General features: G+C 41.6%; 1 long non-coding RNA gene and 1 other non-coding gene across 2 annotated transcripts in view; both read right to left on the bottom strand.

The window, feature by feature from the left end:
• Positions 1–25,340, bottom strand: part of LOC132229210 (uncharacterized) — a 123,992-nt gene that overhangs the window by 65,841 nt on the left and 32,811 nt on the right. The gene's annotated exons all lie outside the window — the stretch shown is intronic.
• On the bottom strand, positions 5,975–6,143 carry LOC132232263 (small nucleolar RNA SNORA81). The gene has a single exon (XR_009452380.1). It is a non-coding gene; the product is annotated as a small nucleolar RNA SNORA81 (small nucleolar RNA).

Raw genomic sequence — 25,340 nt, 5'->3', positions numbered from 1 at the left:
TGTTCCTGATTTCTTCTTAGACAATTCAGGCACCCTGATAAGACTAACTTGTGTTTTAGAAAAAAGACATATTATCAGTCAACATTGTTAGATACAACAGGACCGGCTACACAATTTGTGGGGCTCAGTATAAAATAACAATGCAGATCCCCTTGTTAAAATTATTAGGAATTTCAAAACAGTGACGGCTGAGCATTAAGCCAAGTGCAGGGGCCATTCTAAGCACAGAGAGCCCTGTGTGCTTGCACAGATCACAAGTGATCCTGGGTACAAGCAAGAAATTGACTCTGGCTCATTTCAGCAGCAATTGTTAAATTTCTAAGAAGGTTGCATACAGGCTCAACGCTGCCCAGAAAAAAACCATCATGCAAAATCACAGCCCTGAATTAGTCTACTGGAGATGTCATTGCCACTGCCAAGAGTACTTCAGGCACAGCTTGTGTTGCTGCCACCATAGACCAGAAAATTTAATTTTATTGCAACCACTATCGATGCTAAAGAGAAATTCTCTCTAGTTCGTGATTTCTGTGGGTCACTAGCTCCTGATTCAGTTTCTGGGGTGGAAACATCCAATTGACAGAGCCTTAGCCACGTGCCCATTCTTCCAACTGCAGGGAATCCTGGGAAAGCAAGTACCTAGCATTTTCTTCATGTAGCAGAAGGTGGGCTATGCCTCCCCGTAGGTCACTTAAAACAGGGAATTCCTCAAACATAATAAGGAGGGGCCATGTGCCAGGTAGCCAGAAAAGACAACAAAAGTCCATTCGAGAAATAACATGCTCAGGCAGGTAACCAAAGTTATGAAGTTGATACACTTGTTTATTTCACTCTGAAACTCACAAGTTTATCTTATAAAGGAGACCCTGAAAGTGACAGGTGTGTATCCTATCCTATCTAATAAAAGCCCACGACCTAACAGCAGAACGACCAGAATGACTGGTGGTCAGTGCACTCCCACAGTGAGAGCTCTGCTCGGCCGACCAGGATGAGCGGCTACTCCTGTAGTGGGCTGATCCCTGCAGGCCACCACCCCACACACACACACCACCACCACCACCAGTGCATGAATCCCATGCACCAGACCTCTAGTAATATATAAAATATCTACACGGGTACTCTCTTCTTTCCAGCATCTTTCCACTATAAACAATCTTAGACGTCCCAAATTTGTGATCAGTATTTTCTCAGAAGTAACACTGATCTTAAACCATTCCTTTCTTCTGACCAAAATTCCTTTCTTCTGTCAGTTGCAGTGGTAATGCACTGGTTTTCACTGTCCATCCTTACACCTCTTCAGGATTGCATTCTCTCACCCAATCATGTGATTCTGATGGTCCTGCCCATCCCCTTCCCGTTTTCCTACATGCATTTTAATGCCAATGAGATCCAGGCTCAGTCAATTATAAAAACCCCTTTTCCCAGTCACAGTGGTTCCATGTGGCCACTCTCACACTTCCATGTGCACACCAATCAACGGGGCACCTTTTAACATGCAGATTCCCATGCAGTAGATGTGGGTAGGCCTGAGCATCTACATTTCTCACAAGCTCGCAGATGACACTCGCTCTGCTGCTGATCTGTGGACAACACTGGGCATAGCAAGAACCTAGATCTCCAGGGGTCTAGGGCTGTGTACTCTTACCAAACCAGGCCAATTAACCAACACAGAGAAAGCCAAGGGAGAGGAATAATTATGTTGTTTATACTTGGAGCTAGTTGTACCTGGTACCAGTTCCTCACTCCAGTTACACAGGCCAATAAATCTCCTTTTTGTTTAAATAAGACGGGGTTGGATTTCTTCATCACAACCAAAAGAATGCATAGACTATAAACCTTCTTTAGACATCATCTAACAGGATCCAAAGTGTCCTGAGCAAAGCTAGTCCTCATTTGCTAGACTTGCATCCTACCTACCTACCTTAAAGAATTAAGGATTCTGACTCATGATTATCAGAAATAAGAAGAAACGAATACATAATTGCCAAATTATCCGTTACAAGTTTGAAATTCAAATTTTTTATTATAACAGTCATCATATATGTAAAGCTAATATAATTCTTTTAAGGCTTCTCTTTGAGTGGGAAAAATAGTATTCATTATAAATGTTCATTTCTGCCCTAGATGGTTTGGCTCAGTGGATAAAGCATCGGACTGAGGACTGAAGGGTCCCAGGTTTGATTCCAGACACGGGCACATGCCCAGGTTGTGGGCTTAATCCCCACTTGGGGGCCTGCAGGAGGCAGCCAATCAAATATTCTCTCTCATCATTGATGTTTCTATCTCTCTATCCCTCTTCCTTCTTATCTGAAATCAATAAAAAAAATTTTTTTTTAAAGATCTTATTTTTTTTAAAAAATAAAAATAAACAAATGTTTGTTTCTACTCAGCTAGCTTGCTATAAGTGTTTCTCAGGTGACTCTCCATAGGTGACTATACCTCTGGAACCAGGGAAAGAAGTACAATACAGCTTCTACCTGTTGTGAGGTACAGACACTTGTAGAGCTAAACTAGTATTTTAAACAACTTGCTGTTGGGTCCTAAAATTCCACCATGTTCGTATGTGTCTACCAACTACACTCATCCATAAAAGTGTAAACTAATTGTTTTTCATTCACAGCAAAGATTAGTTGAGATCATTTTGCAGTTCTAAAAGTAAGCTCTCTGGCAAGTGCACTGTAGATCAAATCAGTCCTCCTCCATTCGCATGGCCTAAATTATTAATCACCCCTGGAGAATAGAAGGGAGGCAATTCTGACGACAAGGTTAAGTAAACACTTGGAGAAGTCTTCTGAGTGAAAAATGACTCATTGTTCTGAGGGGTGATAATGTCATAGTTCTCAAACAAACAAAAATGGAATAGATATTCCCATTAGAAGTACAAATAATAATTAGCAAGTGCACAATGCATAGTTGCTATCCTTTTTTAGAGGAATTTATTTCTAATCCAAGCAACAGTTTATTAAAGCCTTTCTTTTCTGAGGTTAGAATAAATCAAGACAGCAAAACTGTACCAGGTCAGTTGTAACTCATGGCCTTTATATGCCTTTTCCTCCTGGAGGCCTGTCTGTCGTCTTGGACCCAGAAGGGGGAGCTTTGTCTGGATTCCCATAGCCTCCCCAACTTCCCCCATCACACCACAATGGTTCACTTTTCTGAGTCCCTCTCTGCCTCTTCCCACACCCCTCTACACAGTTAAGTATTTAGCACAAAGTTAGTGTTTTAAGTGTTTGTTTACTGCATGGACAAGAAAGTTAGAAGATACTAGGTTATTGCCAATTTAATTCATAATTTGAGGGGCACCTTTTTTGCTTGTAGGTTGCTTGCACACTGCTGATACAATCTGCTTTGGTAAAATTTTATAGCTCATCCAGTTTGTTCTTTTTATTATTATTTTTTTTTATGTATTAACATGAAAAGGTTGGTTTTTTTCTACATAAAATGAAGCTACCCGCTGCTGCTAGATTTGGCTTTAAAAGCCATAGGTGTTATGCTTTTCAAAAACTTCAAATCCAAAGTCATAGCAAAGGGTTTAATAGTATCAATAACAGAAACAGGTTAAATATCTTTACTGACTCAGGGTAAGGAAGGAACTTGTGCTAGGTTTTTCTGCCATTGAATTATATCAACAAGTGCCACTAGAGGGTGCCTCGTCTCTTCTTATTTCCAGTAAACAGGATGCTGCATGGAAAGCTCATGTTGCTTTCCCATAAACCAGTATCTTCATTCTTCCTTGTATATGCAAGTTTCTTTATTCTCAATATCATGTTAGCCTTTACAGTGGCATCTATAAGCCAATAACTTCATTCATGTTTATTGAATACTAGCCAATTTACTCTCAAATGATCAATTTCCTTAATGAAGTTAATTGTACATAATTTTTTTTTCCTGTTTTCATGGCTCCACTGACATGCTAAGAAAACAAGTGTTCAGTATCAGAAGTAATAAACTTTTCCATTCCAAAAATAGAAAACAATTATGTGTATGCTTAAAGAAATTCAAGGAAAAAAGACTTAGCAACTATCTTTAACTTAATGATGAACTTCGCAAATTTTGTCAGTACATGAGACACATAAGTATCTCAGTAACCTTTTCATGATGTCTCAAGACAAAAAAAAAAAGTTCTGTTTATTAAGTAGTTAGGTTTAATAACTTAAGAGTATTTTAGTTCTCACATTTTAAATAGCTGAGGTTTTTGTGGTTTTGTTGTGTGTGTGTGTGTGTGTGTGTGTGTGTGTGTGTGTGTGTGTGTGTTTTGTTTTTTTTGTTTTTTTTTTTTCAAAAAACCAATAAACAGAAAGAAAAGAAATACATTTTATTACTTCACACTTCTATTAGTTATCTATTGCTGCCTAACAAATTATCCCTAAAATGTAGTGGCTTAAACAAGTACTTATTATCTTATTATTTCTGTGGGTCAGCAATCATCGAGGGGCTCAAATGAGTGGCTAGGTCTCTGGAACTTCTCTGAGGTTGGAGTCAGGACATCAGCTGGGGCTGCGGCCACCTGATGGCCTGGCTAGGGCTGGAAGATTCACTTCCAAAATGGCTCCCTCACATGGCTACCAGCAGGAGGCCTCCAGTTCCCTGCTAGTTGTTGGAAAATGGGCTCAGTTCCTTGGCATGTGGGCACCTCCATGATGCTGCTTGAGTGTCTGCACAACATGGCAGGCGGCTTCCCCAAAAGTGAGTGATTCGAGGGAAGAAACAAGGAGAAGGTTGCGAATAATAATTAGCAAATGCACCATGCATAGTGACATAGACTTGGAAGACTCACACCATCAATTCGGCCATCTTCTATTTTTTAGAAACTAGTTACTAAGTCCAGGCCATATTCAAGGGGAGGGGATTCAACTCCATCTCTTAAAAGATTATTGAATAATCTGGGACCCAGTTTAAAACCACTGCACTTACCAGTAGAATAGAATAGACTGAATAGAAGGGTGGGGTAAGGCATATTTACTTTCTGCCTGAGCTGGGACATCCACCTTCTCCTGCCCTTGGACCTCAGCACTCTTGGTTCTGGAGCATTTAGACTTGAAATGGGACTTAAACCATTGACTGGCCTGGATCTCAGGCCTTCAGGTTTGGACTAGAACTACACCACCAGCTTTCCTGGGCTTCCAGCTTATAGGTAGCAGATGACGGGACTTCTCAGTCTCCATAAACACGTGAGCCACTCCCTCATGATAAATCTCTTTCTACTTATCTTCCTACATGTGTCCGATTGCTTGTCTCTCCGGAGAACCCTGTCTAATCTAGGCGATCTACACTCAAACTTGGGAATCAGATTAGAAACCACTACCCTCATTTTCTGTTCCACGTTGATTTTCATGCGCTACCTGCTTTTTATCACAGCAACCACTGAACACCCAGCCTCACAAAGATAGGTCTTCTAAAAAAAGTAATGTAGCTCAGGCTCAGGTTGCAAAAGGGAGCTACCTTGAGCTAGTAGTTCATACAATGGCCAACAGGTGTTGCTGTGTTTCCCTCGAAATTTTCAAGTATGTCATCTATCCCCTATGACTTCACTCACATCTCCCTAGACTGGCTCAGGGCACAATTTGGGAACCACAGACTTAATGGCCATCACAGAGGTGAATATTAAGGTTGAATGCATGTTTTAAAAATCTTTCTAGACATGCAAAAAAATAGTTTCCCATTGCTCCAGGAACATTATAAAAGAAAAATGAGGAGGCTATTTCTATCCATGGTATTAAAGTAGAATGAAAGTTTTATTTTGTTATAAATGCTTGAAGAATGTAAAAGTATTCTAAGGGCAGAACTCTTTTTCCTCCACCCGTTTTAGCCAAATATCAGCTGGAAATGAAGAGAAGGCGATCCAAGAATTTAAAAAAAGAAAATACAACCTAAAATTTTGTATAAAAATTTTAGTATCCAAAAAAATAACTGTCTTCTTTTCTTTTCTTTCCTTTTCTTTTCTTTTCTTGTCTTGTCTTTTCTTTTCTTTCTAAACACCTATTAAACCAAATCTTAAGGGAAAGGGCACTGGACATTAAGAAAGAGGTCCACCCATCTTTACAATTTAGTGCAGTTCTCTTCTTGTGTGTACTCTGCTAACATTATTACAAAAAACAATAATTCCCTCCTTTTTATAAAAAAAATATTGTCTTTTCCTTTCTAATATAATAGCATTTTAACATCTGTGCCAAATGATTACATAGTACACCATTTCCTCATTCACAGGAAATTAGTCATCAATAAAAAGAAAGCTCAGGTAATGAAAGATCTTCCTGTTAATTTCAGTGGATAGAAAAACAAAACAAGAAAAGGCCCAACATATTTCTCTCTGCTCCTTCCTTTGAAACCCCACTAAAATAACAAAAATTCATTTTTAATGGCAGGATCCCACACAAAAGAGAGAGCAAAAGAAGAGGTGATGATAGCAGATGACTATTTTCCACGAAATACTGAAAGATAGAAAGCTGTTAACCAACAGTCATAACTTAGGTTCAGCGTTACCTGTTCTCCTAAGCAACCAAAGAAGAAAAAAGCCAACTGGGAACAGGTTGGGTCAGACCAAAGAAACCCAGGGCATTTCCATCAATAGACGAACCAGGGGCTCTGCAAGCATTGGCTTTGCATTTGGAACTGGAAACAGGAGGCTTTGTGTAAAGCCTGACTAAAGAGTTAGGATGATGTTCAATGAGTCTACTTCCAGGGAAAGAGGGGCAGAGCGGTGTGTCTACTTTCCATCTGGTAGAGCTAAAAATATTAGTAAAAGGTCAAGTGCAGTCTATATTTGACTGGATTTTCCAAGGTATGCTTATTTTGTTTTGGTAGGTTGAAGGCAAAGGGGTGGGCAAATTCTCCAAAAGAAATAATACTCAACATTTCCAGCAACAGGGAAGCAAGGGCAAACTGAGATGGTGCTGTAGCTGCCTCGGAAATATTGACTCAGAAATGAGTTATTCAGAAGGTCTTGCTTTCAAAGCCATGAACAGTGGGTTTATCCTAATTTTTTAAATTACTATTATTATTATTATTATTATTTTAACTTAATCCTCACCCTACGTAGAACATGTGTAAAGGGAGGAAGGGAGCACGCGAGAGAGAAAGAAACATCAATGTGGGAGGGAAGCATCAATAGGTTACCTTCTATACGCTTCCTGACTGAGGATCAAACCTGAAACACGGGTATGTGTCCTGACCAGGAACCAAACGTACAACCTTTCGGTGCGCAGGACAACACTCAACCAACTGAGTCACTCTGGCCGGGCAAGAAGTGAGTTTAATTAGCCAAGTTTTCAGTCACCAACAGATGATACTGAGCAATCGAGCAAAGAATATTGTGAAAATAAAAGGGGATGGGGGGGATACCATCTACCCTCGTCTTTTCTTTGCTATGCTCTTGTGGTTGCTACTTCACCCTAACATATACTGGCTATATGAAGACACCAACTGCCTGATTGCAATTTGACTTTCAGAAATCTTAACCAACATGTTCTGATTAGAACTAAAGAAAAGATAGTGTAGATGACACTTTCTCATTGACTTACCCTCCTCGGGAGTTCAGGAAAAGGTCACTTTTAAATTTCCACCAATGATACATTTTGTGCAAAGCCCTGTATGGAGTGTATCATCAGAGGCTGCTTCCTGAGAGAGCTATACCCCTGGAACCCCCAAACTCTGTTACAGGGACATATTGTTTCCCCTTTCCTGAGTACATTTACTTATAAAGCCATGAAACCTTGATAGGTAAAAAGTAGCTCAATTGGCACCAAATCCTAAGAAGAGTGTCCATACCACTATTTTTATAGGATTCCATTATAAAACATTTATAATTCAACCCAAATCTCTGAACTCAAAAATACAGAAATAACCTAACTTCATGTCGACAGTTGCTATAGGCCAGTGATGGCGAACCTTTTGAGCTCAGCGTGTCAGCATTTGGAAAAACCCTAACTTGACTCTGGTGCCGTGTCACATATAGAAATTTTTTGATATTTGCAACCATAGTAAAACAAAGATTTATATTTTTGATATTTAGTTTATATATTTAAATGCCATTTAACAAGGAAAAATCAACCAAAAAATGAGTTCGCGTGTCACCTCTGACACGCGTGTCATAGGTTCGCCATCACTGCCTATAGCACAGTAGGACCAAGCACAGTAGGGCCTGAAAAGGAAACACATCTAGGACTGAATTCTTACTCCATGACTGTCTATAGCTGCTGTGTAATTTTTTAGATATCTAACCACTCGGCACCTCAGTCTCTTTATCTGCAAAATAAAGAAGCTAAGTTTTTCTTGACTGTGGTCTACCATAGCAAGTACCTTACATAAGGAGGACATTTAAATATTAGATCTCCCTTTCCTCTTATTTCTTGGGGCATGAGGGAAAAGTGTGGTAGGCATTTTCCTTTCAAAGGACCAGATTCTACACTCTCTTTCCTCATGTGGGATGCAAGAAGAAAGAGAAGATATTAGCCTATGAAAGACCACCGTGTGAGTTTGCGATCAAATCACATTGGAGGATTTGAAAAATCAGTTCCAGCCCCAGGTTCTGCTCTTTCACTCTGGCGCCTGGACTTCCTTAAGTCATTGGCAGAGATTCTTTTTCTAGTGGCATTGTCATAGCAAAGGCGAGCCAGTACCAGCTGGCTTGCCCTCTTCGGAATTGGTCTCTTAACAGAGATTACATGAAGATAACCCATTGATCTTCCTTTTCAGGAAAGTTAGACAGAAAGTCAGTGAAGAAAAACCGCAACCACATACGAGACATGGGGGAATAGGGTGATAAAAGTTATTTCATAAATTAGCAGAAGATTATAATCAGGAATTCCTCATCTTTTCTCCGTAGGTATCATCTATAATGTAATCTTGCCCTTGTGGAGAGTAGAATACACAAAAATCTCAGGAACTGGAAAGCGTAGAGGTTCTTAAAAGAGATGACCCCAATTTATAGATCTAGAAACTGTTCACAGATGTCAAGAGCCTTCTCCAAACTAGTGCAGCTAATTAGTGGTGGGTCCCATTTCTATCCATACACATTCCTCTTTAGCTGTTGAATTCCAGTGCGTGTGAAAATGTATTTCTGTGTGTTGCATTGTTCTGCTATTTAGGAATTAGCTAAGAAGCCTTACGTGTATTTTAAGGAATTCTCAACAATAGTCCTGCTTTCTATTTAGGTGAGATATTTTCAGGGGTGAGTGGAAAAAGAGAGACTGGATGTTTTAAGAATTCAAAGAGAAAATAAGAAAATAGTCTGACACCCTGTTGCTCACTCTAGAAATAAAAAGGAGAATGTCATTTCCCTCCTTGGTATTGTTCTCAGGTTTTTCTCCCAACACAGAAATTTCAAAGACGCTTTGCTAAAACCCAGAAAGTTGCTGTGCAACCTACCCCTGAAATGATTTCTCCCCATTTTTCATCCTGGGGATCTATCATTCTGCTACTTGAGGAACAAGCATGCTGTGTCAGAAGGAAGGAGACTGTAACAGTAGCCATCGGAATCAATTGTCAGTGGAGCTTTCCAGCTTGCCATGGCTCCTTAGACCCTGAAGAAATCCCACAAATGAAACTGATTTACCATAAGATGTGCCTGTTTCCTATGACATCTTGCTCATTGCTTCACGAGGCACCAGAAGTACCAACGTTTCATTGGTTGACCCTGCGGGGTCACCTCTAGGTCTTGTTAGCCCAGACCCTGAACCGTGCCCAAGAGAGGCCTGGGAGGAAGAGGTTTTATTCCCAGCAGTTGTTTTGCCCATTGCTGAAACTAGACATGTTAGCAGTTCCTCAAAGATAGCAGCATTAGTCAGGCTGGGGGGGAAACAGTGAAAAATGAAACCTACCCTTTCACATGCTTGACAGAAACATGTCAGTTGAGACAGGCACAGGGCAGAATATGAGAAGTCTGTCTTCAGGGTGGTGGTAGAAAGGGTGAAGGCATTACAGCCCTTCATATCCCAATTAAAATTCCGGAGCTGCCACGTACCCACTGTATGACCTTGAGGAAGTAACTTAACCTTCAAAATTTACTTTCTTCATATATACAATGGGCATGAGATGACTAACTCAAGAAGTTATTATGGGCAACAACAGAAATAACATAGGTAAAGTGCTCATCCCAGGTGTGGCCAGCAGTGTGCACACAACAATCCACGTGTGTATGATGCTGATGATGATTATTCTAATCCAAACTCTGCCATTTGCCAACTGTATGTCCTTGGGTGAGGAATTCTGCGTACCATTTTCTTCCACTGGAAAATAAGGAGACTAATACTGACACTGCAGGGTTCTTCTGAGGACCAGAAATGGCATGTGGGAAGTAGCTAGCTACAGTATCTAGCCTAGCACAGGCAGAATCTTGGTAACTTGCTGTTGTTATTGTTTTCGATAGCACCTATTTTTTACCTAACAATCTTTTTAAGCTTGAGAGAATTCATGTTTCATATATGTTGGCTCTTCTTGATATGATCAATTTCTATACCAGTCCATCTGTAACTATTCTTTTTCGTAATGTATTTTATTGACTTTTTAGCGAGAGAGGAAGGGAGGGATAGAGGAATAGAAACATTGATGAGAGAGCGAGACATGGATGGGCTTCCTCCTGCACGCCCCCTACCGGGAATCAAGCTCACAACCGGGCATGTGCCCTGACTGGGAATCAATCAAACCTCTTGATTCCCGGGTCAACGCTCAACCACTGAGCCACACTGGCTGGGCCATCTGTAAATGTTTACTCAAGAGATAAACAAGATTTCTTTGTCTCTTAAGTCCCTTTCAAGCTCTGTTAGGCATAACTCCCCAAAAAGCTGTGGCTGAACATCAAACCAGTGTCCCCTACTATGAATAGGGCTCATCAGAGCCACTGTGAAAGGAACACACTAAAACTTCCCCAGCGTATGGAAATACGCACTTTGGGCAATTTGGATTAAAGCATTTAGGGAGCATTTTATTCTCTTTGGCCTCAACTCTGGAGTATCTTATTGTCATGAATTGGTGTATCAGTCAAGGAAGAATGGGTTTTATTCAAGGAGCATTCTGGCTAGCCACCTGGTCTATACACCCTGGACACCAGAATCTTGATTCCATTAGCAGTTGAATCCACATGATTACAGCACTTCTTTTAAAGCAGTGGTTCTCAACCTTCTGGCCCTTTAAATACAGTTCCTCATGTTGTGACCCAACCATAAAATTATTTTCATTGCTACTTCATAACTGTAATGTTGCTACTGTTATGAATCGTAATGTAAATATCTGATATGCAGGATGGTCGTAGGCGACCCCTGTGAAAGGGTTGTTCGACCACCAAAGGGGTCGCGACCCACAGGTTGAGAACTGCTGTTTTAAAGAATGCCTATTTTTTTCAATTGAGAAACACAAAAAAAGACGATAGTTGAGAATACAGAGCTCAAAATATGGAAGAACAATATGCACTTTCTTTCAAGTCCTCAGTTCTGCAGTTTCGGGCCCTGCAGTGCCAGTCCACCTCCCCACCTCTCCCTAACAAATTCAACCCTCCGTGGCATCCATGACTTAAAGATTCCCACACCAAAATCCAAGGCACCAGGATCCTAAAAGCCCTACTCTTCATCTTGGCCAAAAATGTCAACCAGGCATATATTTCTAAAGAAGATTTACAAATTATTTTATAAAGATGAACCTCCCCTTCAGAGAAATTAGGCCCCTTCACCAACTCTTCTATGATATGTTGGTTCACCAACTGTCCTATGATGTGTCAGTTTAGATGTCTTAGCCTAAGTTTTTCTCAAAAAAAAAAAAGAGTCTATGACAATGTAAATGTAATTTGGGGCTAGTTAATCCTAAGGAACAAGAGTAAGGGGTTTAGTAAAAGTGAAATGGGGAAGAGAAAGATAAACCAAGGTTGTAGAGTAAGTAGTCCCCCCCCCTTATCCAAGGGGAATGTGTTCCAAGAGCCACAGTGGATGCCTAACACCATGGATAGTATCAAACCTTATATAAATTATGTTGTTTCCTACACATATACCTTTTCACTTGCTTTTCTTTGGCATATCTGAAATGCCAGCGTCACTCCTCCGGTGCTTTGAGGTCATTATGAAGTAAGATAAGGTTTACTTGAACACAGCACTGTGATACCACACCTAATGGGCTGGTAGCGTATACAGTGAAGACATCCTGACTAAGGGATGATTCGTGTCCTGGGTGAGATAAATGTAGATGGCACAAGATTTCGTCACGCTGCTCAGGACAGCGCCCAATTTAAAACTTACGAATTATTTCTTTATAGAAGTTTCTCTTAGTCAGACGGCAGTTGACTCAGGTAACTAAAACCATGGAAAGTGAAACCATGGATAAAGAGAAACTATAATATCAAATCGGTCTTCACTGTGGGCAACTGGGCCTTGATCCTACTAGAGCCTCTTTGAGAAATTGCATAGAATGTGATTCAGCGTTGTTCACACGAGGGATAAAAAAGTAGATGAGTTGTCCAGTCTCTCATCCTCGGCTGGTGAAGGGTTGCCCCCATTGAAATGGTAACATTTCTCCCTTTTGCATCTGTCCACACAGCAGAATGGCTTGAAAAGGTTCCCACGGGCATCTCCCCAGGTCTATGACAGAGACACCAAGACAGAAAGCAACAGCTTTGCAGTGTGGCTAAGACTGATGCAGTCTGGTTTTACCTGCCTCAGCTGGTAGCCATAGCAATGATTGGATTTAAAACAATTTACTCTAAGGTAAAAATGTAAAGCAGAGCATAAACATGACCTTGTTGCTCATGTGACCTCAATCTCATGATTCACATTAAGATATTCTTCAATATTTTATCAACCCTCAAACACTATAAACATACCTCATCGCCTTTCGTTCCAAAGCCTGAACCCTGTTTTGGCAAGAGATACAGTTCTTCGAGAGTCAGTGCACATTTTTAAAACTTCCCATGAAGCCGCCTCACAAATGATTTTTGAATTAGACATTTTAACAGTGAATTTTTTAAACAGTCGTTGAAGAGACAGAATACAAAAAGAACAAAACATTGCCCCTTCCCCGAAGGAGTTCATAAACTACTCAAGGTGATAGGATAAGACGGATCATTTTAAAAGTTAAATGAAGCTAATAGAGAGAATAGGAAAAATATTGAGTGTATACTGCCCACATGGCAATTACTCAGAAGATAATAGTCAATGCTACACAATCCTACCCAGACATGATGGACTGGTCTGACTTGAATGGAAACACACACAGATACAAACATGTAGCAATGATGACCAAAATAAAATTAATTTATTTTAATAGCTCTGCTTCAAAGAAGAAAAGGGCTATTTCCAGAAGCAAAAATAAAAACTGCCCTAAGACTCTAGGGCTGAGGTTTTAATACCCATGAGAGAATGCAGGTGTGCCGTCAGGGGGCTCAGTTAGTATAGGAGCTGGAATTGAGCCCCCAAATAAGAGAAACACAACAAGCTTCCTAGTTTATGAAAAAAGCAAATCTAGAAAAATTACTCACCTAACCAAAGTAACAGGGAAAATCTGGCCATCTAAGTACAAATTTAAATCATCTGTTTAGTGGAAAACTTACAAGCCATAGAATTAATATTATAACTCATGCAGACCATTGAACTTGCTAGGGTTCATTCAGAAGAAAACTCAAAACGGTTATTTTACATTCATAACCTAAGAATCACAGAGCCCTTCAAATAAGTCTTCACTGCAAATAGGTCTCCATAAAATATCGTAATATGCAGGAAGAAATGAACCACCATGACGAGAATAAGCAGGTGCGGCAACCAGAAAAAGTGGTCACTTGGATGCTGAATCCCTATGTTGTACATTGAAACTAATACAATATTGTATGTCAACTATAATTAAAAAGAAATGTTAAAAAGATAAGAAATCAAACAACCAAAAAAGTTTTTTAAGATTGGAACTTTGTAAACTGTAAGTGGTAAAAACAATTTGAAAGACATTCTAAGATGGGATTAAACATGCAAGAGATGTATTTAAAATACCTACTAGAGGGGAAAATGGGAGGGGGTGGAAAGGAGGTGAGGCAAGGCTCAGACCACCGTGCAGGTCTGTCTATGTGAAGGCGAGAGGAAATGGAGGAGGATTGGGTAAGTAGAGACTCTAAGATGCCTCATCCAGACCATTGCAGAGTGCTCAAACCAAAGTTGCCCTGAAGAGAAAAAACTGCTTTTTTTGCAAGAATTGACTCACCTTCGTGTGCCTGCCATGCTTAGCCACTGGCTAACAGCTTGTGCAAAGGGTGTCCTTGGGGGAAATGCAATGATAGATTGAGAGGTCAGATGCTGGGCTTTCCATCAATTACACACAGCACAGCAGGGGATCTGAGCAGTACATTTCCTTGGCTGCTGTGTCATTACAGGGGGTGTGAATTGTGAAAATTCCAACATAGCAATGTACATAAACAAGACACAAGACAATTTGAATTGCAGAATTATTACCCTACTAGAGGCCCGTGCACGAATTCATGCACCAGTGGGGTCCTTCAGCCTGGCCTGCAGGATCAGGCTGAAATCGGCTCTCCAACATCCCCCGAGGGGTCCTGGATTGCCAGAGGGCACAGGCCAGGCTGAGGGACCCCATCAGTGCACAATAGGGTCCGGGGAGGAACGCAGAGGTTGGCCAGTAAGGGAGGGACCGCTGGAGGGCTCCAGGGCATGTCTGGCCTGTTTCGCTTAGTCCTGATCGGCCAGACCCCAGCAGCAAGCTCACCTACCAGTCAGAGCATCTGCCCCCTGGTGGTCAGTGCACGTCATAGCGACTGGTCAACCAGTCAACTGTCTGCCCCCTGGTGGTCAGTGCACATCATAGCAAGCAGTTGAGCAGCCTTAGCATATCATTAGCTTATGATGCTTTGATTGGTTGAACGGCTGACCAGTTGACCAGACACTTAGTATATTGGGCTTTTATTATATAGGATTATGTTAATATAAATTATCAATACACTAACAAATTTTTATAATCACTGCCATCAGTAAGTCCTTGAATACTTATGAAATGGCATGGAGCACTATTATTTTCCACTAAAGACCAGGGCAAACAAGATTTCATGACCACTCAGGCCTAGCTGAGAAAAAAGGCTAATACACAACGCAATTTCTCTTCCTAAAGCCCCAAGAAGCCTGTGGAGCACTTCTGGTAAAAGCATTTGGCTTTGTCATTCAACACTGATAACCAAGATGACAGAGAAAATTCCAGCAAGTGGATTGTGTAAACCTTTACTGGTATCCTGGCTTAGAGTCTGAAAAGTCTAAAAAAAAATATGACTCCTAATTATAGGCATTTAACGGCAGCATGCCAGACCGTAACAGAAAGTGAACAAGCTACCAGCCCAGCCCATGTGCTCTAAGGGGATGACAGTGTGGAGAAAATAACTAGTTCTAACAATGTTTCCAGCCCCTTTGCTAAAAGCAGGAGGGGACAGGCAGGCTTTCGTGTTTGCCATTTAGAAGTTTTTTCTCAAATACTTCAGCCTCTCCTGTTTTTCATACCATCCTTGTGCTATGCAGGAATCTACTTAAGAGTAGATTAGAAATGTCAACGCACAAAACAAGTCCACAGAGGAGCAAATTGGGAGAACTGATGTGTTTTGGTGACTGGTACTTCATATTTATATTCACAGAAACTTACTAATCCTTGGGTTATATCGTGGTTTCACAGAGGAAATGTTCTTACCTCAACATTGAATTTTTCAACTGGGCCTCTTTTTCTATAGGCAAAAAGCCAGGTGAAATAAAAAGAGAAAAATGTGTTGGAAATTAGGTCAGAGGTGTGTTATCTTATTACAAAATAAATACACTGCTGCTTACTTACTGCAATGGTTCCAAATCCCTCAAGCTCGTTTTCAGAGGTGATGGAGGCACCATCATTTGAAAATGTTGTTCCCTGTGTTGTAAATAAAATGGCAGCATCTCCGTTTCCAAGTAAATGAAGGGAAGCACTGAACCACTGAATGTGAAACAGAGTGAAGCTGAAAATCAGGCTTCTTTTTCCCATCATTTTGCTGGTATTACATGAAGCGGAACCATCTTTCTCATCACTGTAAGTATGGTAAGGAGGCACTCCGATGTTGGAGAGCCAGCAGGGCAGCTGGGGGCAGTTAGGATCTGTCCACAGCTCCCAGAGCAGGAACAGTGCCTGTAGCCAAGCCGCAGCCTTCTGGCCAGATGTCTGATGTGCTGCCTCCCTCCTAGCCTCCTGGAGCTGCCGGCTTCTTGTCAAACTCATCCTGCAACCGCTTGCTGATACCTGGCGCCCTCAACATCTTTCTAACAAGACTTCTTTCTGCTTAAGATGACTAAAATCTTAAATGCTGGCCTGGCCAGTGTGGCTCAGTGGGTTGAGTGTCATCCCATTGACCAAGAGGTCCCAGGTTCGATTTCTGGTCAGGGCACATCCCCAGGATGCGGGCTCGATCCTCAGTAGGGGTCCTGTAAGAGGCAGCCTATTGATGTTTCCAGTCCATGTTTCTGTCTCTCTATTCCTCTCCCTTCCTCTCTCTCTAAAATCAATAAAAAGCATATTAAAAAAAAAAAGGCAGTTCTTCACTGAAGGGCAACCTAACTGATGATACCAGCCAAGCAGGCAAAGTTCTGCTGAAATTCTAGTCCCAGTGGGGATCAGAGAGCTGAGCAGGAGCATGAGGTTAAAAGTTTGGTCACAGCATGGGAGGACCTAGAGGGTATTATGCTAAGTGAAATAGGCCAGCCAGAGAAAGACAAATACCATATGATCTCATTTATATGTGGAATCTAATAAATAAAATAAACCAACAAACAAAGTGGAGACAGACTCATGGATACAGAGAACTGACAGACAGCTGTCAGAGGGGAGGGTTGTTGGGGGGCTGGGTGAAAAAGGTGAAGGGGTTAAGCAGGACTAATTGGTATTTGCAGAACAGCCACAGAGATGTGGAGAGCGGCATGGGGAATATAGTCAATAATGTCGAGCTGCCAGGGTATGGGGCCAGGTGGGTGCTTGGCTTTCCAGTTCCTTGCTGTACATCTGAAACTGATGGGGAATGCTATTGAATGTAAACTGTAGCTGAAAAATAATTTTTTTTTAAAGTTTGGTCTCAGCCCTGACCGGTTTGGCTCAGTGGATAGAGCGTCGGCCTGCGGACTGAAAGGTCCCAGGTTCGATTCCTGTCAAGGGCATGTACCTTAGTTGCAGGCACATCCCCAGTGGGAGGTGTGCAAGAGGCAGCTGATCGATGTTTCTCTCTCATCGATGTTTCTAACTCTCTATCCCTCTCTCTTCCTCTCTGTGAAAAATCAATAAAATATATTTTAAAAAAAAAAGTTTGGTCTCAGAAAGTTAAGGGAAAATAAAGGTCAGCTGGAAGACAGTTAACTTGGGGCTCTCCCCAGGCAGCTGACTATTAACCCTTCAACAGCTCAGCTAATCCTCACAGACCCCCTGCTCTGGGTACAGTGCATCTGAGGAAATGGCAGCTACTGGGTCTTCCAGGACCAGGCCAGCATGTGCCAGTCTCCGTGAGATCAGACCCAGGAAAAGTAGGAACCAAGAGGTTGTAAACATAGGGAACACACGTGGACCTGACTCATCACTGGTAAAAATTCTAGAACTGGCCAAACAATGGAGTCAAGAATAACCACGGAAAGATCTTTCTCCACTGACTGCTTCTTCTTTTGAGACAAAAGCAGAAATTGGAAAGATGGGGAACAAGACAACAAGGTTGAAGATAAACATAGGTGAGGTGAGTTACATTGGTGGCTTCTATTTTCTATATGAAGCAAGAAGCCAGGGCAGCTGCTAAGAATGAGGGAGGGCCCAGCCAGTGTGGCTCAATGGTTGAGCGTTGACCTATGAACCAGGCGGTCATGGTTCGATTCCTGGTCAGGGCAAATGCCCAGATTGTGGGCTCCATCCCCAGTAGGGGGCATGTAGGAGGCAGCAGATCAATGATTCTCTCTCATTGTTGATATTTCTATCTCTCTCTCTCCCTCTCCCTTCCTCTCTGAAATCAATAAAAAATATATATTAAAAATAAAAAGAATGATGGAGGGAGAAAATGGGTAGAGATTTTAAGAGTAGGTAAAAGTTTTGAATGGTCAATAATACAGAAATGTCTGAATAAAAAGAACACTGAATGGTACTTCTGTCCAGATGAATTAAAAACAACTTAAATGGATTCTGTCTAATTATGTGCTTTCACTCCAGCAACACTTTACCCAGAAATACTAGCTATAAAAATAATGGTCAGATCTCTCAAAGGCTAAGGATTACCCAAAATTAGTAGATGGCTCAAGGGCAGAGAGAAGTAGGGTGCTGCTCATAGGGTAGTAGGATGTGGAAACATTGGTTCTGGGAGAGTTCAGGGAGGGAAGTGAAACTAGTAAGAACTTAGCAAATGGGAAGCCAAGAAAGCAGCCAGAGCTGGGAGGTGTGATAGGCAGAAAACCAGGTTCAGTAGGGAGGAAGGAAGAGGGACTGGTGGGAGCAATGACCGGATAGAGCTTTGAGGTTAGAAATGGAAGAACTTTGTGGTTAGAAAATTTTAAGATGCAGTTTTTGAAATAAGTGCTGGGGAGAAATAGAGGTAAAGGTCATCAGAATAGGGGTTCAGTGTCCCTGTGGTAAGGGTGCTAGACATGACATTCCAAGGACATCAAAATGTCCAAGGATGATGGCAAAATTTGAGAAGAAAAGACACATATTACTAAGGTGTCAATTTCCTAAACGAGTACAGAACAATGATCTCAGAACCAAGGAGATGATTGTGGAGGAAAGCAAAAGAGCTGGGTTCATGGTCTGAAAAGGAGGGGTGGCATAACACAACAACAACAACAAAAATCAATGGAAAAAATATCCTCGGGTGAGGATTAACAAACAGCAGCAAAAAAAGAATCAAGTTTGCATTGGTGTCACTTGACATACTACTCATTTCACATCATTTGCATGGAGACAGAATCCTCCCAGTCGCAAATGGAGATAGTGCTGCAAGCATATTCCATTCTGTCTGTACAACCACAGCAACCTCATGGTCCCTTGCTGAGGCTCCGGGATAGTCCTTATGCTTTTTCCACTGAGTCTACAAAGATTTTCCTCCAGCTACACATCCTAATGCCCCATTGCTCCAGAGTTAGGCCTCTACATCCTATCTGCCAAAGCTGGAGACCATGAATGGTACCTGCATCTGAAAGTTCTTACCGACTCCTGTAGCAGACACAGGGACAGGTGGGCAGACTCACCAAATGCCAATTGAAAATAAGACTTTCACTGTCCTGCTTAAAAACGTTTGGTGGCTCCACAAAGAAAACAGTGTCCCAACCCCTTGTGAACTATGTAAAGGACTATTTGCATGGAGGCACCTCCAATCATACCAGCTTCATAGCCCGCCTTGCAATTGAAACACATTCCTGAACACTCCTTTTTTATCTCAATGCTTTTAAAGATTTTTCTCCTCTGTTGAGAATTCCTTCCCCTACTTTGATACTTATCTCATTATTTGTTATTGATATAACTCACTATATTAACACACTCAGCCAAACTTGCCAAGTAGTTGATGCTTTAAGAGAGAGAAAAAAAAAACAGTCCAGCGTTTTCTGACTTTCTCACCTTGGTGTGTTTTTAATTGTAAGTAGTCAAGTACAGCTTTGTGAAGAAATTGTTGGATTACTCAGTGGTTGAGCATTCACCTATGAACCAGGAGATCATGGCTCATTCCCGTCAGGACACAAGCCCAGGTTGCAGGCTCAATCCCCAGTAGGGGGCGTGCAGGAGGCAGCCAATCAATGATTCTTGCCGGGAGCCGGTCCATCCTTGCTGTTTCAAGGGACCTGGCATATATGGCATACGGTTCTTAATATGTTTGCTCACCTTCTTGGCGCTGTGTTTTAACCAAGGTCACCTCTCCGAGAAAGGTTGTTTCCCCATGTAGGAATTTTTCCCTGAAGTCAGGGAGGGGATGAAACTCCTTAACTAAGTGCCAGGCGGGTAGTTAATCACTACAAACAATCATGCTTAAGCTACATAATCTTTACTCCCTGGAATGGAGATAAGAAACGCCCTAACCTTTGTAATAGAGATTGATAGGATTGAATCAACTGGTATAAATACAGATGTAACCAGACAGAAGACAGAACTTCAGAGACAGAACTTCAGACAGAACTTAGGAGACAGGGCTTGGAAGACAGGACCAAGAGAGACAGAATTCAGAACACAGAACCTACACAGAACGTTCTCTAGAGACAGAAAAACTTCGCTGGAGAGAGCATGCTGGAGGATCCTGGACAGGGACTGGCCTCGGAGCCTGGAGGTGGAGCCTGGCGAGAGAGCATGGCAGGGGATCCTGGACTGAACCTGACTGCAGAGATTGGCAGGAGAGCCTGACTAGAACCTGGCTACAGAACCTGGCTGGAGCTCCGAAGCAGAACCTCTCTGGAGATCCAGACCAGAACTTGGCTGGAGATCCTGGCTAGGCTGCTGATCAACTGAACCCTGTCTCCGTGTCCTTCCTTCTTCGCCGACTCTGTCTACGCCTTTGGGAACCCCTGGACCTGCTGGGGTTGGACCCCGGCAGATTCTCTCCCATCATTGATGTTCATATCTCTCTCCCTCTCCCTTCCTCTCTGAAATCAATAAAAATATATATTTTTAAAAACTGAATAGCCAGATCACATATTGTATAATTTCATTTATATGAAATATCTAAATAGATCAATCCATAGAGATACAATACAGATTGTTGATTAATGGAGGCTAGGCGGCAGGGAGAGTAGAATGGGAAGAAGCTGCTTAAAGGGGAAGAGCTGTTAATTTAGAGTGATGGTATGTTTGGAACTGATTAGAAGTGATAGTTGTACAACACTGGGAATGTACTAAATGCCACTAAATTGATGCTTAATTTTATTTTTCCTTAATTTTTTTCCTAAAAAATTTAAAGAACTACTACACTCTTAAGTAAAGGAACATATGACCATATAAAACTTTGTCATAAATGTGCATAGCAGCTTTGTTTGAAATAGTCAAATGGAAGCAACCCAGGTGTTCATCAACAGGTGAATGGATTAACAAATTGTGATACATTCATAACTGGGACTACTACTCAGAAATAAAAAGGAATGAACTCTTGATATCTTCAAAAACAACAACAACAACCGAATGGCTGGTGAGCATCTTTAAAATGTGTAGGCAGTTTTCCTGGCGGCCAAACCCACTGGGTGGCTTGTTTTGAAAAAACCAGCATAACCTTCTTGAGCAATTCTTTTATTGCATGTAACACACACATGAAATTACTGCATTAGGAAAATTAGTCACTGTGTTTACTTTGTTCCTCTGCTAATAGACCAGAAATGATTTTTTTTCTTTATAAGATAAGGGCATCATAAATGCTGTTCCCAGGCTGGGCCAGTTACTCCCACCACATTCTTCTTCTGAAGCACTCAACTCCCATCTCATCTGGGCTGTTCTTGTCTGGCCTCGTTATTTCCTAATTATGTCATCCCTTTCACTATTAAGGATTGACATGAGCTTTAGCTTCAGGGCTTGAAGTAAGATTCATCGCTGTACTAAATACCAGGTGAAAAACAATGTAAAGTGTAAAGCTGTCTCCTTGTTCTATTCCAAATCCCCGTGTTAAATATCTGATAGGCCAGGGAGGGAAAGGCGAAGAGGACCCACAGTTCCTGAGCCCATATTGTGTCCCAGGCAAGGCTTCTAGATTGTAACTTCCCCAGAATAGAGATAGTGTCTTAGTCATCTCTAGAGCCCTAATACCTACCACCTAGACAGATGATAAACAACCATTTATTTACTGAACCAATCTAAATGCATTCTAGATCTTATTTAATCCTCACAACCATCCCTGGAATTTAGAAGTATTTTCTTCATTTAGCAAAGAGATTATATAACTTGTCCGAGGTCACATGAAAGGACCTGGATTACAGACAATGAATGTAAGACTAAAAGCCATCTCTGATGTCATCTAGAAAAATGCAACTTTTAATAGAGGAAGCAAAATGTCCAGTGAATCTAAGTGACTGTCCCACACGACACGTCACTATAGAAGTGAAAAATCAAGACAAACACATGCATTCAAGCTTAAAACATTCTGGACCATGCACACTCTAATGTATGGAAAGCCATTTGACTTTTTAAAAATTTATCTTTCTTGTTGAAAGTATTACAGTGTCCCCTTTTTCCCCCCCACAGACCCCCACCACCCTGAACTCCCCCCATCCCAGGCCTACTACACTATTGTCTGTGTGCATGGATTATGCATATATGCATATAAGTTATTTGATTAATCTCTTCCCATCCCCCTGCCCCCTTGCCATTTTACATTTGACAGCCTTTTGAGTATCCCTGCAATGTGTTAGGAAGAAAAATAACTAAGCAATAGACTCTGTCACGTGGTGGAAGTGAAAGACAAAAATAGTACAGTAGGGCGGACTCTCTGCTTTTACAGACTTGCGAACCAAGCACTGTGGGGGACACAAATGACAGAACAAATAACTCCATACTAAAGAGCAAGACTACTGAGGATTCTGTCCAGCAGTGTTGCTCTGTGGTTGGGTGTTGCCCCATGAACCAGGAGGTCATGGTTCAGTTCCAGGTCAGGCACAATACCTGAATTGTGGGCTCAATCCCCAGTAGGGGGCATGGAGGAGGCAGCTGGTCAATGATTCTCTCTCATCATTGATGTTTCTCTCGCTCTCTCTCCCTTCCTCTCTGAAATCAATAAAAACATATTTTTAAAAAGAGAGAGGCAGGATTTTATTAAAGAAACAAGAGTAGGCACAAAGGACAGAGTCATAAAAGGTCCTGATGTGGAAAGAGAATCATAAGGAACTCTGGAGGGTGGTTGTGTAGAGTCCTGGGAGGATATTGTAGGATGTGCCCAGGCAGCGTGGCTCAATGGTTGAGCATCTACCTATGAACCAGGAGGTCATGGTTTGATTTCTGGTCAGGAAACATGCCTGGATTATGGGCTGGATCCCCAGTGGGTGCAGGAGGCAACCAATCAATGATTCTCTCTCATCATTAATGTTTCTCTCTCTCTCTCTCTCTCTCTCTCTCTCTCTCTCTCTCTCTCTCTCTCTCTCTCCTTTCATCTCTGAAATTAATAAAAACTAATTTTTAAAGTGCAGGTTGTCATCAGATATGAAGGGTTCTGCCCACATCCTTTGCTAAAGGGATGAGGATGATTCTCTGAAACTTTTTGTGCCACTACCCAGAGGAAGACTCATGCACTGGGTGAGCCATGGCATCCGAGTACATCTTCTATCAGATAGCTCCCTTCAACTTTTGGGGGTTCCTGCCCAACCTGCTTGTTTCCTTCTCTGTCTTCGACTATTCTGGAAGGGAAAATAAATCCCCAAATTGAATCTTGATCCAAACTCACAACCTATTATCTCACATCTCATAATCTCAACAGTATAAAAGCATTACATTGCCCTGGCCAGGTGGCTCGGTAGGTTGGAGCATCATCCCCTACACCAAAAAAGGGTGCGGGTTCAATTCCCGATCAGGGCATATACCCAGGTTGCGGGTCCCATCCCTGGTACAGAAGGCAACTGGTAGATGTTTCTCACATCAATGTTTCTCTTTCTTTCTCTCTTCCTCTCTCTCTAAAAATCAATAAAGCCCTGGCCAGTTTTGCTCAGTGGATAGACTACCATTCCTCAGACTGAAGGGTCACAGGTTCGATTCCAATCAAAGGCACATACCTGCATTGCCAGCTCAATCCCTGGCCAGTAGGGGTGCGTGCAGGAGGCAACCAATGGATGTGTCTCACGTCAATGTTTCTGTCTCTCCCCCTCCCTTCCACTCTATCAATGGAAAAAATATCCTCACTCATTGAGAATTTTTTAAAAAATCAATAAAAATATATCCTTCAGTGAAGATTAAAAAAAAATAAAGCACTATATTCCCCTAATAGTGTGATAAGGATGAAACTACCTTCTTCCCATGATAGAGAGAGGGTCGGTGCACAAGGACTTGTTTTAAAACAACACAGACAGGACAGTTCACATAGAGCATATAGGTCAACAAGATGGGCGGGTAGTTTAGAACACTAAAACATAATTAAAACAACTTGGGCAATTGTTTTTAAACTGAGTTTTGGGAAATGATTTCCCATTAAAGATAGTCATATGCCTTTAACAGCACTGCTATGATCAGCAAATATTTTTGAATAAGTAATATAAATTACAATGTTGCCTAATATTTGAGAGGATCCCGTCCCAAATACACCCACCACATCGCTTTCCTAAGAGCCCGGAAGCCCCATGAGCCTGTGTACCTAAGGAGGGCATGAGCGCATGACATCATGATTTCACTTATCAAGGGATAACATGAGTCACCTCTGAAATTGCTTCATCTCCTGGAAGCCAAACAACCCGTGAACTTCAAAAAGATGGACTCAGTTTAGCCTACAGAGCTCACAAATGCAAGTGCTATTCCATTCTCCTGAAGCAAGAAAAGGTCACGTCTTCTGCTGGGGGTACCTCCAAGCCTGCTTCTTCATTGAGGAGCTTGTGTTACTTGTAACAGCAGGACACTTCTTGCTGGTACAACGTTCTCTTCAGTCATAATTATGCTTCTAGGATTCCATTTCCTGATACTGTTTCTTTCCTCCTGCACGCAGGCCCACCCGAGTTTCAAACATTTCACCTGCTTCTTCAGTAGATGCCGGGAGACTCTGCTTCCTTCCCTTTCCCTTTGCTTTCTGAGCTGAATGAGTATCTGGTTTTCTAACACATTCTCTAGTTTGGGCCTGTGGAGTGTCACTAGTGACAAACATACAGGGTGGAGCAAAAGGAAGTTTTCAGGTGTGAGATACCAAAACCAGAGTTTAGCCCAGCCCCGGTGGCTCTGTGGCTGACCATCCACCTATGAACCAGGAGGTCACGGTTCGATTCCCATTCAGGTCACATGTCCAGATTGCAGGAGAGAATGTGCAGAAGGCAGCCGATCAATGATTCTCTCTCATCATTGATGTTTCTATCTCTCTCTCCCTTTCTTTCCTCTCTGAAATCAATAAACATATATTTTTTAAAAAACAGAGTTTATTCTTGTATTATTATTAATTATTGTATTATTTTCCATACAAACAAGTGTAAACCTATGTTTGCCCCACCCTGTAAATGTAATGACTTCTGGGTTTGCCAAAAACACCCATCATCCAAATATATCTTGTCCATCCTTATTTTTCCTACTTGGATAAATCTGCCTAAAATTCATCCTGTCATCAGCCTAATGCAGTGATGGCGAACCTATGACACCTTTGACACGCGAACGCATTTTTTTGGTTGATTTTTCTTTGTTAAATGGCATTTAAATATATAAAATAAATATCAAAAATATAAATCTTTGTTTTACTATGGTTGCAAAGATCAAAAAAT

The sequence above is a fragment of the Myotis daubentonii genome, chromosome 3, assembly GCF_963259705.1.
Source record: "Myotis daubentonii chromosome 3, mMyoDau2.1, whole genome shotgun sequence".
Classification (NCBI taxonomy): domain Eukaryota; kingdom Metazoa; phylum Chordata; class Mammalia; order Chiroptera; family Vespertilionidae; genus Myotis; species Myotis daubentonii.
The sequence above is the reverse complement of the archived record's forward strand: the minus strand, read 5'-3'. Positions and strand labels throughout refer to the sequence as shown.